Source organism: Orcinus orca, chromosome 13 (genome assembly GCF_937001465.1).
Source record: "Orcinus orca chromosome 13, mOrcOrc1.1, whole genome shotgun sequence".
NCBI lineage: Eukaryota > Metazoa > Chordata > Mammalia > Artiodactyla > Delphinidae > Orcinus > Orcinus orca.
In genome coordinates this window covers 6,100,853-6,113,173 of record NC_064571.1, presented here as the reverse complement: position 1 = coordinate 6,113,173, position 12,321 = coordinate 6,100,853, and the positions used below count along the sequence as shown (strand labels likewise).

General features: G+C 49.2%; 1 protein-coding gene across 2 annotated transcripts in view; it reads left to right on the top strand.

Moving 5' to 3' along the window:
* Positions 1–306: 306 nt before the first annotated feature.
* The window catches only part of NPAS2 (neuronal PAS domain protein 2), a 179,475-nt gene continuing 167,460 nt past the window's right edge, over positions 307–12,321 (top strand). The window contains exon 1 of one of the 2 annotated variants that reach the window (XM_049696068.1): positions 307–622. The gene's annotated coding sequence lies outside the window, so the exon portion shown is untranslated. The remainder of the gene's footprint in view (positions 623–12,321) is intronic. The other variant, XM_012535937.3, reaches the window with a different exon arrangement.

Sequence of the window (12,321 nt, the reverse complement as noted above, 5' to 3'; positions counted from 1 at the left end):
CCGCGCCCAGCCCCGACCCCTCGCCCCCGGCCGGACCCCGCCGCGCGTCCCCGGCAGCCCAGCGGAGGTGGTGGCGGCCTCGGGGCGCGGGTGTCTGCGCCGCCCAGGGAAGCTGGGGGGTCCGGGGGTCCATCTGCCCGTACGGCGCGCAGGGTGCTTGGCCCAGGCTAGGTCGCGGCCAAGGCCCGGCGTGCGGCCAGGAGAGACCCGGCCGGCGGCGGCGGCGGCGGCGGCAGCGGAGGGAAGGAGGAGGCGGAGGTGGAGGAGGAGGAGGAGGACCGAGAGGAGGCGGGAGGAGGGAGGGGGAGGGGGAAGAGGCGGCCGCGGCTCTCCCCGCCGGCGCTGCGTGCGGAAGAGTTTGCCGCGCGAGCAGCGGGCCTCCTGCAGGAGCCAAGGGAACCCGCGGCGGCGGCGGCCCGGGAGCCGCGGCCGCGTAGCTCCGAGACCCGCAGCCGCGGCGGCGGCGGCGGCGGCGGCTGCTAGAGCAGCGCCTCCCGCCGCCGCCCGGGAGGAGCTCGCCGCGCCCGCTCGCCGCCTCGGCTCCCAGCGGCGGCGGCGGGAGGCGCGTCTTCCCGGCCCAGTCCGCGCCCGGCCCCGCAGGGCCGCCCCGGCCCGCTCCGAGGTAAGGGTCGCACCCCGGGACGCGGGTGGCCCGGGTGGGAGGACGTGCGCGCGGGGTCGCGGGACTCCGTCACCTGCTCGCCGGCGCGGTGGACACGCGGGGTGGGGAGGGACGCTTGGGCCCGGGGCTGCGCGGCGCGGGGGTCGGGGGCGCGGGGCGATTGGGTCCCCACCCCCAGTCCCGAGTCTCGCGGCGGGGACATCGCGTCCTGCGGGACCGCAGCGGCGGCCGGGCGGGTGGGCGCCGGCTGCGTCTCGCCAAAGAGGCAGAGGACGAGACACCCCGAACCTCAGGGTCTGGGGTGCTCTGAGAGTACCCTCGGGGTGGGCGGAGGCCGTGCCCGGGTAGCAGCCTCGAGGGTCGCCCATTGGCCTCCCCGAGCCCCACCGCGCGCCGCTCCCCGGAGCGTGGGGCGTCGCGGACCCCCGGAGAGTGCCGTGCGCGCCCCGGGCACCACCTAGGTCGGAATTGGCTCCGGGCTGGAATGGGTGCCGAGCCTTCCCCCTGGACGCCCGGAGAGCGCGTGGCTCAGCCCCTCGCGCCGCCGTGCCACCCGGAGCTCCTCAGGTTGGATGCCAGGGTGTTGTTTTGTGGGGAGGTGTGCCCCCTCCCAGAGGCGAGGAGGGAGGCTTACCTTTGACCTTTCCGTAGAGCGCCGCGGGGTCGGTAACGAGGGTGGTGGTGGTGGTGAAGGGGGGTAGGGACGGGTACCAAGGGGCCAAATTAAAAACCAGCCCCTCTCCTCTGCCTGCCCCTGCTTAACTGCTCAAGGTAAGAAAGTTTGTTTTTAGGCTTGTGGTTCATAAATAATTAGTAACCAGTTTTGTCGATGAAGCAAGAGGGAAACCTTAAAAATACGTACACACTTCCAGAAAGTCTAAAAGCTCCCAAGGTTGTATCCAGGAGGTTTTAGTTCGGAAAGTTAAAAGCCCCTGAGTTCAACAGGTGTTCAGAACGGGTCCGAAAGGGGAGAGCTTGGCGAGTTTCGTCTTTTAAGTACGTGCACCTTTGATTCATTAAATTGACTGGCCTGTTTCTTTAAGGTAAAATATTGAGTAATTATTAACTTAATTAGCAGAGACGAACTGGTCATTCTTGGTTATTCAGAACCCAAATCTTCTTTTCCTTAATAGAAGGGTTTTCCCCATTTGGACTTCCCAGATAATTAGCTCTAAGGCAGTTCCTGGCAGGGTTCAGCCCTGTCCATCCCTCTGTCTGTCGGACACTAGCTAACTCAGTCCCTGATCAGTGAATTGACCAACTCATTATGACTTGCATTAAAACACAGCAAGTTTTATTTGCTCTTCCTTGGGAGGTGCTAGTTCAGAATTCAAGGGCAAGTCATAGCTGTGTCTTTCTTCCCAGAAGATTTCTTGAAGGAGAAGTTTGCCAAAAATAACCCCCAAATGTATTTTAAAATAACTCCCCAATACATATGATGTTTAAATGAGCTATTCAGGCTTGGGCCACTATTTTGCAAAAGCAAAAAATCTGTTTGACTGCACAGCTAAACCAAGACCGGTAGAAGTATTGGCATTTCTCAGCAGTCTACCTAAAGATTTAGTTAAAAATAAAGTGTGCACCGTAAAGGTTTTCAATAATTGTCTTCCGTCTCACGGAGAGATGTGGAGTGTGGATTAGAAGAATTGTAAATATGCTGTTTTTAGCCATTTTCTTCTTGGAAATCGATGCCTCTGTTTATTTGCTGATCTGTCCCACTGTAGCAGACGTAGAATCAGTTTTATTCTCACTGCTCCCCGTACTGACTCCCATGGAGGCCAGAGAAGGGAATATATTCCAGAGGAAATATGTTATTAATAAAACGTTACCCCCCAAAGAGTTAAACATGCCAAGAAAATAACCAAGTGAGGCTTCACTAATTAGTGTGATGAAAAAAATTCCCTGATTGGAGAAGCGAGTGTTCAGATGGTGACTCAAGAATTCATCTTTCTGTAGAAAATGACAATTGTTTTTAAGCTCGTTTGATTCTTGTAAGCGTTTGGGCCCCTTTTTACTATTTCTGGCTATTTAATTATGAAAATGATTTAAAAAATAGTTTAAAATGACGACATCATCTGATGTGTGTCGTTATGAAGTTGAACTCATCTTATTTTTGGAACAATCTTTCTTAACTCTTGGTAATCTTTATAGCTGGCTCTTAGCACTGCTACTAGTTTTTAGGTTAAACATTCAAAGTTAGTGATTTCTTTCAGATTAAAATAACAATGCATGCATATGCTCTTTATATCACCACCTTTATAGTAATTTTTCATAAGTTTGGCTTTTGAACCTTAAGCCTCCAGAGGGCTGTCCTTTTTCGTAATTTCTAAAACAAGTATGTATTTTATTCTTTCCGTGAAAAGTCAGTTTTGCCATGGTGATCCAGGCACCGACTGTCCCATGCTGATACCACGCGCAGGGTGGCATCTCTTTCCCAAGTGAGGTCAGATTATGAGGTGTTGAAAATAGCCCAGTGACACCGGATTCTTGGCTTTCTTACAGCAACAGTGTAATTGGCTGCATCAGAGAAGCATCTAATTGAGTTTTGCATTTAAATAGTGGAAATGATATGCATTATTTGCTAACAGAAATATTTGATTAGCATGTCCCTGATCTTCATTCTATGTGTAGCAAAGATAGGAGGTCAGGGACCGCCACAGTCATACTCCCCCCAGCATCTCATCCCTCGGAGGCCTTGCTAATCATCAGTGCTCAGTAATAAGTAGGTGGAGGAAATGAGCTGACTTGTCGATGACAGTTATCCAAAGGGTAGAAATTGCTGAATGCTAATGGGGTACTCAACTCTGAGTAATTCTAGTTTAAATATGAAGATGATTAATAGCACCTTAGAGCACTAAATAAACACTCACTAAATGTGAACATACTTAAAGGGGGAATTTGTTTTTAATGCAGTCTTTATCTAAGGCGCTACTGTTTCTCACGGAATTCTTTGAGATTGGGGTTCACTTGGCATTTTAAGCAAAGTAATCTCTTAGGTAAAGTTCCCCCAGAGATCACTTGAAGTTTTTTGGGTCATAAGACAATATGTGGTTTCCGTATGATGACTCGGAATGGAAACGTAAGTTTATCTTCTGTGTTGGTGTGAAAAAACAAACAAACAAAGGTATATTAAAAAAAAGTGGAGGGTGCGGAACATCACGTGTCACACTTTATAGCGCGTGGCATTGATTGTCTGGGGACCTTGGGTCTGGGTTGGGACCTGAGATTCCGCATTTCTTACAAGATCCCAGGTGCTCCGGAGGCTGTGACACACTAGAAGTTTCTGGAATATTCTTCATTCAGTTCAGCCTGTGTTGACCAAGCATCTATTGCATAGTAGGCCCAGGTGACGGGGGAAGAAAGCACAGGGGTCCAGCCTGCCCTCAAGGAGCTAAAATGAGGAAGGGAGATTCTTTCTAGACTGAAATGAGACCCTGGAACACCACTCTTCGGCCGTGTGGCCAGAGAGGGGCCGAGGAAAGGGGCTTTTTCTGGTACGGCTCTCACGTTGGTCATCCTGGATCTCTAGTCTTCTTTAGATGGAAAGCTCTGTGACTCGCCAGGAAACAAAATGCAGATATTGAAATCAGACAGACCTGGGGTAGCCTCCCGGCTCAGCTACTGTGTGACTTGGGGCAACTTTTTTTAACCTCCCTGAGGCTCAGTGTCCTGGTCAGAAAAAATAACGGGAAGAATGCTTGCCTCGTCAAGTTGGTAGGATGACCAGTGAAGGACACAGGTAAGGCATAACAAAAGGGATTGCTTTTACTACTGCTGAAGGCTGCGAGGCAAGGAGGAGAAGAGGGTCCTAAAAATATTTTCGTGCGTGGTTCACCAATTAAGAGATTCCATTTGGTTAATCAGCAAACCCAAGGTCGGCAGTAGAGAACCCCGCCTGGGGATGGAGGGCGGGCAGCTGTGCAAGTTAATGGGATGCACAGTGGAATGATGGGAAGCACCCACATCTCCACTCTTCCCCTGCAGGGCCCTGGCTTCTGGCGAGCCTTGGTGATACTCTTCTAGCAATATGTTTACCTGAGACTGTTCCTGGTACTCACCCTGTAGGTTCTGTTGATCAAGACCGACTGGTGTTTGTGGCAGTCAGGCACGCCTTAAAAATATGTTTTGGAGGGAAAGGCATTGGTGTGTCCCTGGCCAGGCCCTTTTAAGGGTCAGAGCCATCCGTCAGCCCTTAATCTGAGCTCCCTGAAGGCAGTGCGGGGCGGGTGGGAATTCACCACCCAGCGCTTTTTTTTTTTTTTTTTTTTTGTGGTACGAGGGCCTCTCATTGTTGTGGCCTTTCCCATTGCGGGGCACAGGCTCCGGACGCGCAGGCTCAGCGGCCATGGCTCACGGGCCCAGCCTCCGCGGCATGTGGGATCTTCCCGGACCGGGGCACGAACCCGTGTCCCCTGCATCGGCAGGCGGACTCTCAACCATTGCGCCACCAGGGAAGCCCCCACCCAGCGCTTTGTACTTCATGCTCTGAGGCGACTGCTTCCTCCTGACGTCTGGGGAAGATGGATTTTGCAAGGTAGCAGTCTCCTTCACCCTGATTTTAGGAGGGGTAGTCTGGGTAGCACGCTGCTCCTATGTGTATGTTTGAGAGTTCCACTTATTATTTGCAAAGGAGATTTCTCTGCGCCCATTCCTACCCCATGCCCTGCCCAAATAAACCTTGAAAGCCAAGCGCAAGAGAATGTTAACGGCCTGTGTGACCCTGTGATATGCGTGAGGCAAGGACAAGTAGAGCAGTGATTGGAGCCAAAGCAGACCTCGGGGAGGGGGTGTGGTAACAAGGGAGGGAAGGCGGGGCAGGGAGCATCTGAACACTTAAAATGGAGATCACAGCAGAGGCGGGGCCCGAGGGTAGGAGGTGGGACCCAGGGCCCTGACTTTATGCATTTAGCTACGTTGCTGAAGGCAGTGGAGGGTTATGTCCCAGGTCACTGAAAATCGTCTGGGCTTCTGGTGGACACAAGCCTTCCTAAAGGAAGGCAGGTGACAGAGCTGAGCTGCGCGATACTTCCAGCCTCTTCTGAACCCAAAGTGGCGCTGTGCAATGTCTCGAGGGATATCTGCGCCCCTTTGAAAGTCAAAATACTGAGAACTGGAGAACATTGTAAAAGTTATTTTTCTGTTATGAAAGTATACTTAATTTTTGGCAAATGTAGAAAAGACTGAAGAAAATGAAATTACCCACAATCTCGAGGTGTTTCCCTTCAGTCTTTTTTCTATGCATTAGAATTATTTTTTTAATGTTAGATTTTTAAAAATAATACAATCTTTTAAAATTTTCAAATAATCCACAACTACTTCTTAGTGAAAAGAAAAAGATCCGCTTTGCTGTCTGGTCCTACCTAACCATCACCCCCTTTTTTCTGCTGGGTAGAAACCTGATTTCATTCAGGAATCAACCCTAGGCCACATGTCTCAGGGGTAAATCCTGATTGGCTGAGCAACCAAATCCTGATTGGCTGAGCAACCCAAACAGGGGCGGGGCCTGTTGTCCTCACCAGTGATTGGCTCGAGGTGAGCAGATGGCCCTCATCTTTGCCAATCAAAAGTGAGGGTGGGTTACTGGAGGGCTTCCCTGACTCTTAAAAAGAGGCGTGGGAGGAAGTGGCAGCTTTTCTTCTTATGGACACAATGCCTGTAAGTGGGGCAGCCGTCAGCCACCAGAGCAGGCTGGGCCAGGTCCCAACTGACCTGGGGAGGAATGCAAAGGTGAAGAATGGGGCCTCCACAGTGCCCTTGACCTTCCGAATTACCCAAGAGGAGTCTCTGATTTAGGACGTTTGGGAGATCCTGAAACCTTCCTGACCCCTTAAAGCAGGTCGAGTTGGGTTTTTTGTTAGTTGTAGCCAAAAGCATCCTAACTGACGCATCCCACAGCTCTCCACCCCTCTCAGGAGGTGATTGCTGTTAGCCACGGGGGTGTAACCTGCTAGTCATTTTCGCTGCATTTACATATATACCCATATCTGTACATTTTCTTTTGAAACCAACAGAACTAATTCTATGCGTTTTATTTAGTGATTTTTTTTGTGTGTGGCATGAGGTGGTTTTTTTGGTCATTTCTTATATCTATTCTTTTTAAAGGTTCCACAGTAATATTCAAAAGTGTGGCTGACACACAATTCATTTAACCCATTCCCTACCGTTAAACATTTATTGTGCTTTGTTTCCACTTCTTGACTATCGCACTCAGTGTTTGTATTAACTTCCTGATCTGTATCTTCAGGTACATTTCAGATTGTTCTCAGGGACTGCCAGTGGAGGATTCCTGGGTAAAGGGGCACACCTCTTGGAAAGATTGATAGATGCTGCTAAGGTATATGGCTAAAACAGTGTGGAAGGGTGCCGTGTCTCCATGTCTTAACCAAACTCCAATGCATTGAATGTTCCGGGTAAACATGATTTTAATGGCCGTGTAATAGTCCACGATAATTGTTCTTGGAGTGTCTCAGTGGTTTGTGAGGACACACAAGAGAATATTTGAAATGGAGGCTGTCCATGAAAACTAACTAGACATGATCAACCTTGCAGTAATCTCCAAAGAGTTCTGAAGGGGTGTTAGGAGACACACCCCTCCAGTGATCTGTTTCCAAGGAGACTTGGAGGAGACAGTCTACCAGACCCTCCTCAATCCAGTCAGACAGTGGGCTGCCCAAGCGTTTCTAAGGAGCTTTGTTGTTTCTGGGATCCACAGAGTTTTTACTCTGACAGACGTTCTATCTCTGCATATACAGGAGTCAGTTAAACAAAGACTTCGTGCATTTCACGAAGCAGAGCTGAAATACGAGTTTGCTGTATGAAATTTTCCAATTCTGCGAGAGAAGACAGGAAAGCAAATGGGATGGATGAAACACATAAAACATGTTAATCACATTTTTTCGCCTTAATTCAGAGAAGAAAATCTAATGTTTCAAGGAAGTTCCCAGGGACAGGGTAATTCCATTTCGAGTCTGGTGCCTAATCATTGATCCTCACTAATAGCCCATTTCGGTGAAATTCAGATTTATCTTTAGTGCTATCTACAGAATGCCAGTATTATTTCAATTTCAGAACTAGAAGGCTTCAATTTTTCCTCTGTTCCGTTTTGCAAGGTTAAGGCCTATTTAGAAATATGCAGCATGGGACTTCCCTGGTGGCGCAGTGGTTGGGAGTCCGCCTGCCAATGCAGGGCCGCCGGCAACTCAGGCCACCTCCCCACCTGGGGGCAGCTCATCACTCATCTTCATCCTGGATGTCCAAGCACTGCCTTGGGAGGTTCTCCCGGCTGGATCTGCCCTGGCAGGTCCTCAGCCAGTGCCTCTACCTTGGCTGCCCAGGGCCAGGCCACCATCCCCTGTGCTCTGAGAAGACACCCACGTCTGGGCAGTGAGACATCTGCCCAGCTTGTGCCCATTTATCTGGACCTGTGCTGTCGGGTCCATATGGAGTTACTGGGTGGGAGTGGCCTGTTTCTCCCCTGTCTTATCTCCCCGCCGGCCTCGACTGGTGGCGTTCTCCAAGCACACAGGAGAAGCTGCAGCTAACCAGCTCCAGAGGCTGGGATGGCCCCTTCCTGCAAAGACCTGGGAACCTGTGGGGCATGCCTATATTTTAAAAAGAAGAATAGTTCCCTCTGTGTTCCCAGTTTCTCCAAAACTATGCTGCGTTTGCACTGGTCAGCTGTTCAGAGTGGCCAGCTGTCTAACCTCTGCTTTGTGGACCAAACCCTGGTTTCCGTCGTGCCACGTGTCTAAGTTCTTGTCTCTGTTAAGCAGCAGAGTCTCATCCCTCAGGTTGTGGGGTGGCATCGTTAGGAGGAACTCACTTGAGGCTGTGTTTGTATTTTCTAACGTCTCAGGTTGGCAGCTCCTATATGTATATTGCAACCTGTTTACATGAGATACTTGTAAAAGCCTGCAGCCTTTTTCTCCCATGTGGCAGCATTGACCTCTGACCTGATTTTAAATCACAGCATGGGGTGGCCATCGCCATATGGGTCAGCAGCATTTTTTTCTTTTTTTATTGAAGTATAGTTGATTTACAATGTCGTATTAGTGTCTGGTGTACAGTGGAGTGATTCAGTTATACATATATAGACATTCTTGTTCATATCCTTTTCCATTATGGTTTATCAGAGGCTATTGAATAGAGTTCTCTGTGCTCTACAGTAGGACCTTGTTGTTTATCCCTGCTCTGTATACTAGTTTGCATCTGCTAATCCCAGACTCCCACTCCATCCTTCCACCATCTCCCTCCCGGCCTTGGCAACCACAGGTCTGTTCTCTGTGTCTGTGACTCTGTTTCTGTTTCACAGATAAGTTCATTTGTGTCATATGTTAGATTCCACATATAAGTGATATCATATGATATTTGTCTTTCTCTGTCTGACTTACTTCGCTTAGTATGATAATCTCTAGGTCCATCCATGTAGCTGCAAATGGCATGATTTCAGTGTTTTTTATGGTGAGTCAGCAGCATTTGACAGTGACTTAGTGAAGACAGCTTGTGGCCCGCAGCAGAAAGCCCTGACACCCTGCCTGACACGGTCGCTGTGGCCAAGTGACCTCAGCAAGTCACATACACACCCAAACTCAGTCTCTTCATCTTAACAGGGAGGCATTGATACTGAAGGGGGAAAACCAAGAGGAGAGAATGTTCGTGAAGGAGTTCCATAAAACTGAAGAGTTGTAGTACTCTTCTTATCACTTGCTGTCGTGGCCAGCTCGTCATTCAAGCTCCTCCGTACCCAGCTGGGTAAACGCCAGCCCCCAGGTGACTTCTTTCTGAATGAAGTACTTGGTTTTCTCTCACACAAGGTACACGCTAGCAATTAAAAACACAATATAGGCCAGTGTTCTCTTGAAAGCTAACGTCATGGGAAAAAGTGAACTCCTTCAACTATAGAAGCCAAACACTTGGAACATCTTGGCGGTGGCTTGGGCTTGCAGTTTGCTTTCGAAAGCTTTTGCCATTTATAAGAACAAAGTAGCCCGATAACATTTGGTATCTGAAAATTCAAACTAAATCAGATAGACTCAGCATGTTCCCACGAATGCTAAGATCTTATGGGTTGTGTGGGGCATTTCACCACGATGAACGTGATGTGCTATTTCTTGTGACCTTTTGTTTCTTTCTAAAGAGGGTTGGCCTGTGGAATTGGGACTCAGCTCTGACCACCCTGGAAGAATCCTGTGACTTTCCTCCTGTGTCCGAATTCCTTACAGAGCAAGGGTCTCCTGATTTTCAGTGGAACCAGGAGTTTAGTCTTTGGACTGGACACACACAAATATGCCGATTCTGGTTAATAAGTTGGTTTTCATTGTGGAGAACTGTGTGGAGGTTCCTTAAAAAACTAAAAATAGAGCTACCATATGATCCAGCAATCCCACTCCTGGGCATATATCCAGAAAAAACCATAATTCAAAAAGATACATGCACCCCAATGTTCATAGCAACACTGTTTACAATAGCCAGGACGTGGAAGCAACCTAAACGTCCATTAACAGATGAATGGATAAAGAAGATGTGGTATGTGTATATACACACACACACACACACACACACACACACACACACACACACACAATGGATTATTACTCTGCCGTTAAAAAGAATGAAATAATGCCATTTGCAGCAACATGGATAGACCTAGAGATTATCCTATTGAGTGAAGTAAATCAGACAGAGAAAGACACATATACGATATCCCTTATATGTGGAATCTTTTCTTCTTGTAAAAGATTTAATTTTATTTATTTTTGGCTGTGTTGGGTCTTTGTTGCTGTGCGGGGGCTTTCTCTAGTTGTGGCGAGCTGGGGTTACTCTTTTGTTGTGGTGCGCGGGCTTCTCATTGCGGTGGCTTCTCATTGAGGAGCATGGGCTCTAGGCACGCGGGCTTCAGTAGTTGTGTGCGGGCTCAGTAGTTGAGGCACGCAGGCTCTAGAGCTCAGGCTCAGTAGTTGTGGTGCACAGGCCTTGTTGCTCTGCAGCATGTGAAATCTTCCCTGACCAGGGATCGAACCCATGTCCCCTGCATTGGCAGGTGGATTCTTATCCACTGCGCCACCAGGGAAGTCCCATGGAATCTTAAAAAGTGGTACAAATGAACTATTTACAAAACAGAAATAGAGTCACAGATGTAGAAAACAAACTTATGGTTACCCAGGGGGAAAGGGAGGGATAAATTGGGAGATTGGGATTGACATATACACTCTACTATATATAAAACAGATAACTAATAAGGACCCACTGTATAGCATAGGGAACTCTACTCATTACTCTGTAATGACCTATATGGGCAAAGAATCTAAAAGAAAAATGGATATATGTATATATGTAACTGATTCATTTTGCTGTACACCTGAAACGAGCACAACATTGTAAATCACCTATACTCCAATAAAAATTAATTGAAAAAATAAGTTGGTTTAGAGATGGAAGGAAAGGACCCACAATGGACTGAATATTTGTGCCTCTTCCAGAGTTCATATGTTGAAACCCTGATCCCAATGTGATGGTGTTTGGATGTGGGACTTTGGGAGGTGATTAGGTCATGTGGGTGGGGCTCTCGTGGATGGGATTAGTACCCCTATAAGAAGAGGCCAGAGAGCTCGGTAGCCCTCCTTCCACAATGTGAGGACACAACAAGGAGGCCCCCACCTGCAGGTGGCAAGTGAATCCTCACCAGAACTGACCACGCTGGCACCTTGATCTTGGACGTCTGACCTCCCGAACTGTGAGAAATAAATTCTGTCGTTTAAGCCACTCAGTCTCTGGTCATTTGTTATAGCCGCCAGAATGGACTGAGACAGGACCTCAGAGATCATCCAGCACAAGGTAGCTCACCTTTTCCAGGTGAAAATTAAGAGGTTCAGAAAGCAAAGGGGCCTCTCCCTGCTCCTGGAGCCCCAGGTCCTGCAGCCAGGCAGACCTGCTGACCCTTCCAGGAGGTTCTGTGCTTCCCTTTTTCCCTGAGACCTGAGGATGTTGCTTCTCAGCTGAAATCCAGCCAGTGCAAGGATGAGGCTTTCCCCAGCCTCGGCCAGTACGCTCACGCCCGGAAGTACTGGGAGAGGGAATGCCAGCAGCTCGAACGGGTCAGCCTCCCCCCAGGTCCGTCCTTTCTCTCGGAGCCCCACGCAATCTGCTCTTCAATGTGACAGTCAGGTAAGGAAGCCAGAGTCCCGGGGTTGCTGGGAATGGAGGAACAGGCACAGGCAGAACACAGACTGCCCACTTTCACTTCTGGAACCCACTCGCTCTTGTAGCTGCTGACATCCGACTTCCTTCCAGAGAAACCAAAGCACAGAACTCGCTCACTTCCAGGATGAAGGATGAAATGCCTCTTTATTTGAACCACTTCCCAAAGTGCTTCTCACATCTGGGGGGCCGGGGTCCATGGTAGGACTTTCCCACCTGCGTGTCTTTTATGCCTTAACTTGGCCACCTGTGCCGCTTGGGCCTTGAGACAAGATAAAATATCACCGGGTCTGGGGTCAGGGCTGTGTCCACTGTCACTGTCGCACACGTGAGCGCCTTGGATTCGACAGCAGTCTCTGGAGGGAAGCGCTGTTTTATCCCCGTTTTATGTACAAGACGCCAAGGCTCAGAGAGGTTAAGAGACTATCACAGGGACATTCAGAGCAGGAATTTGGATGCAGCTCTTTAAAGAAGGACCAAAAATAGAACAGCCGGTTTTATTT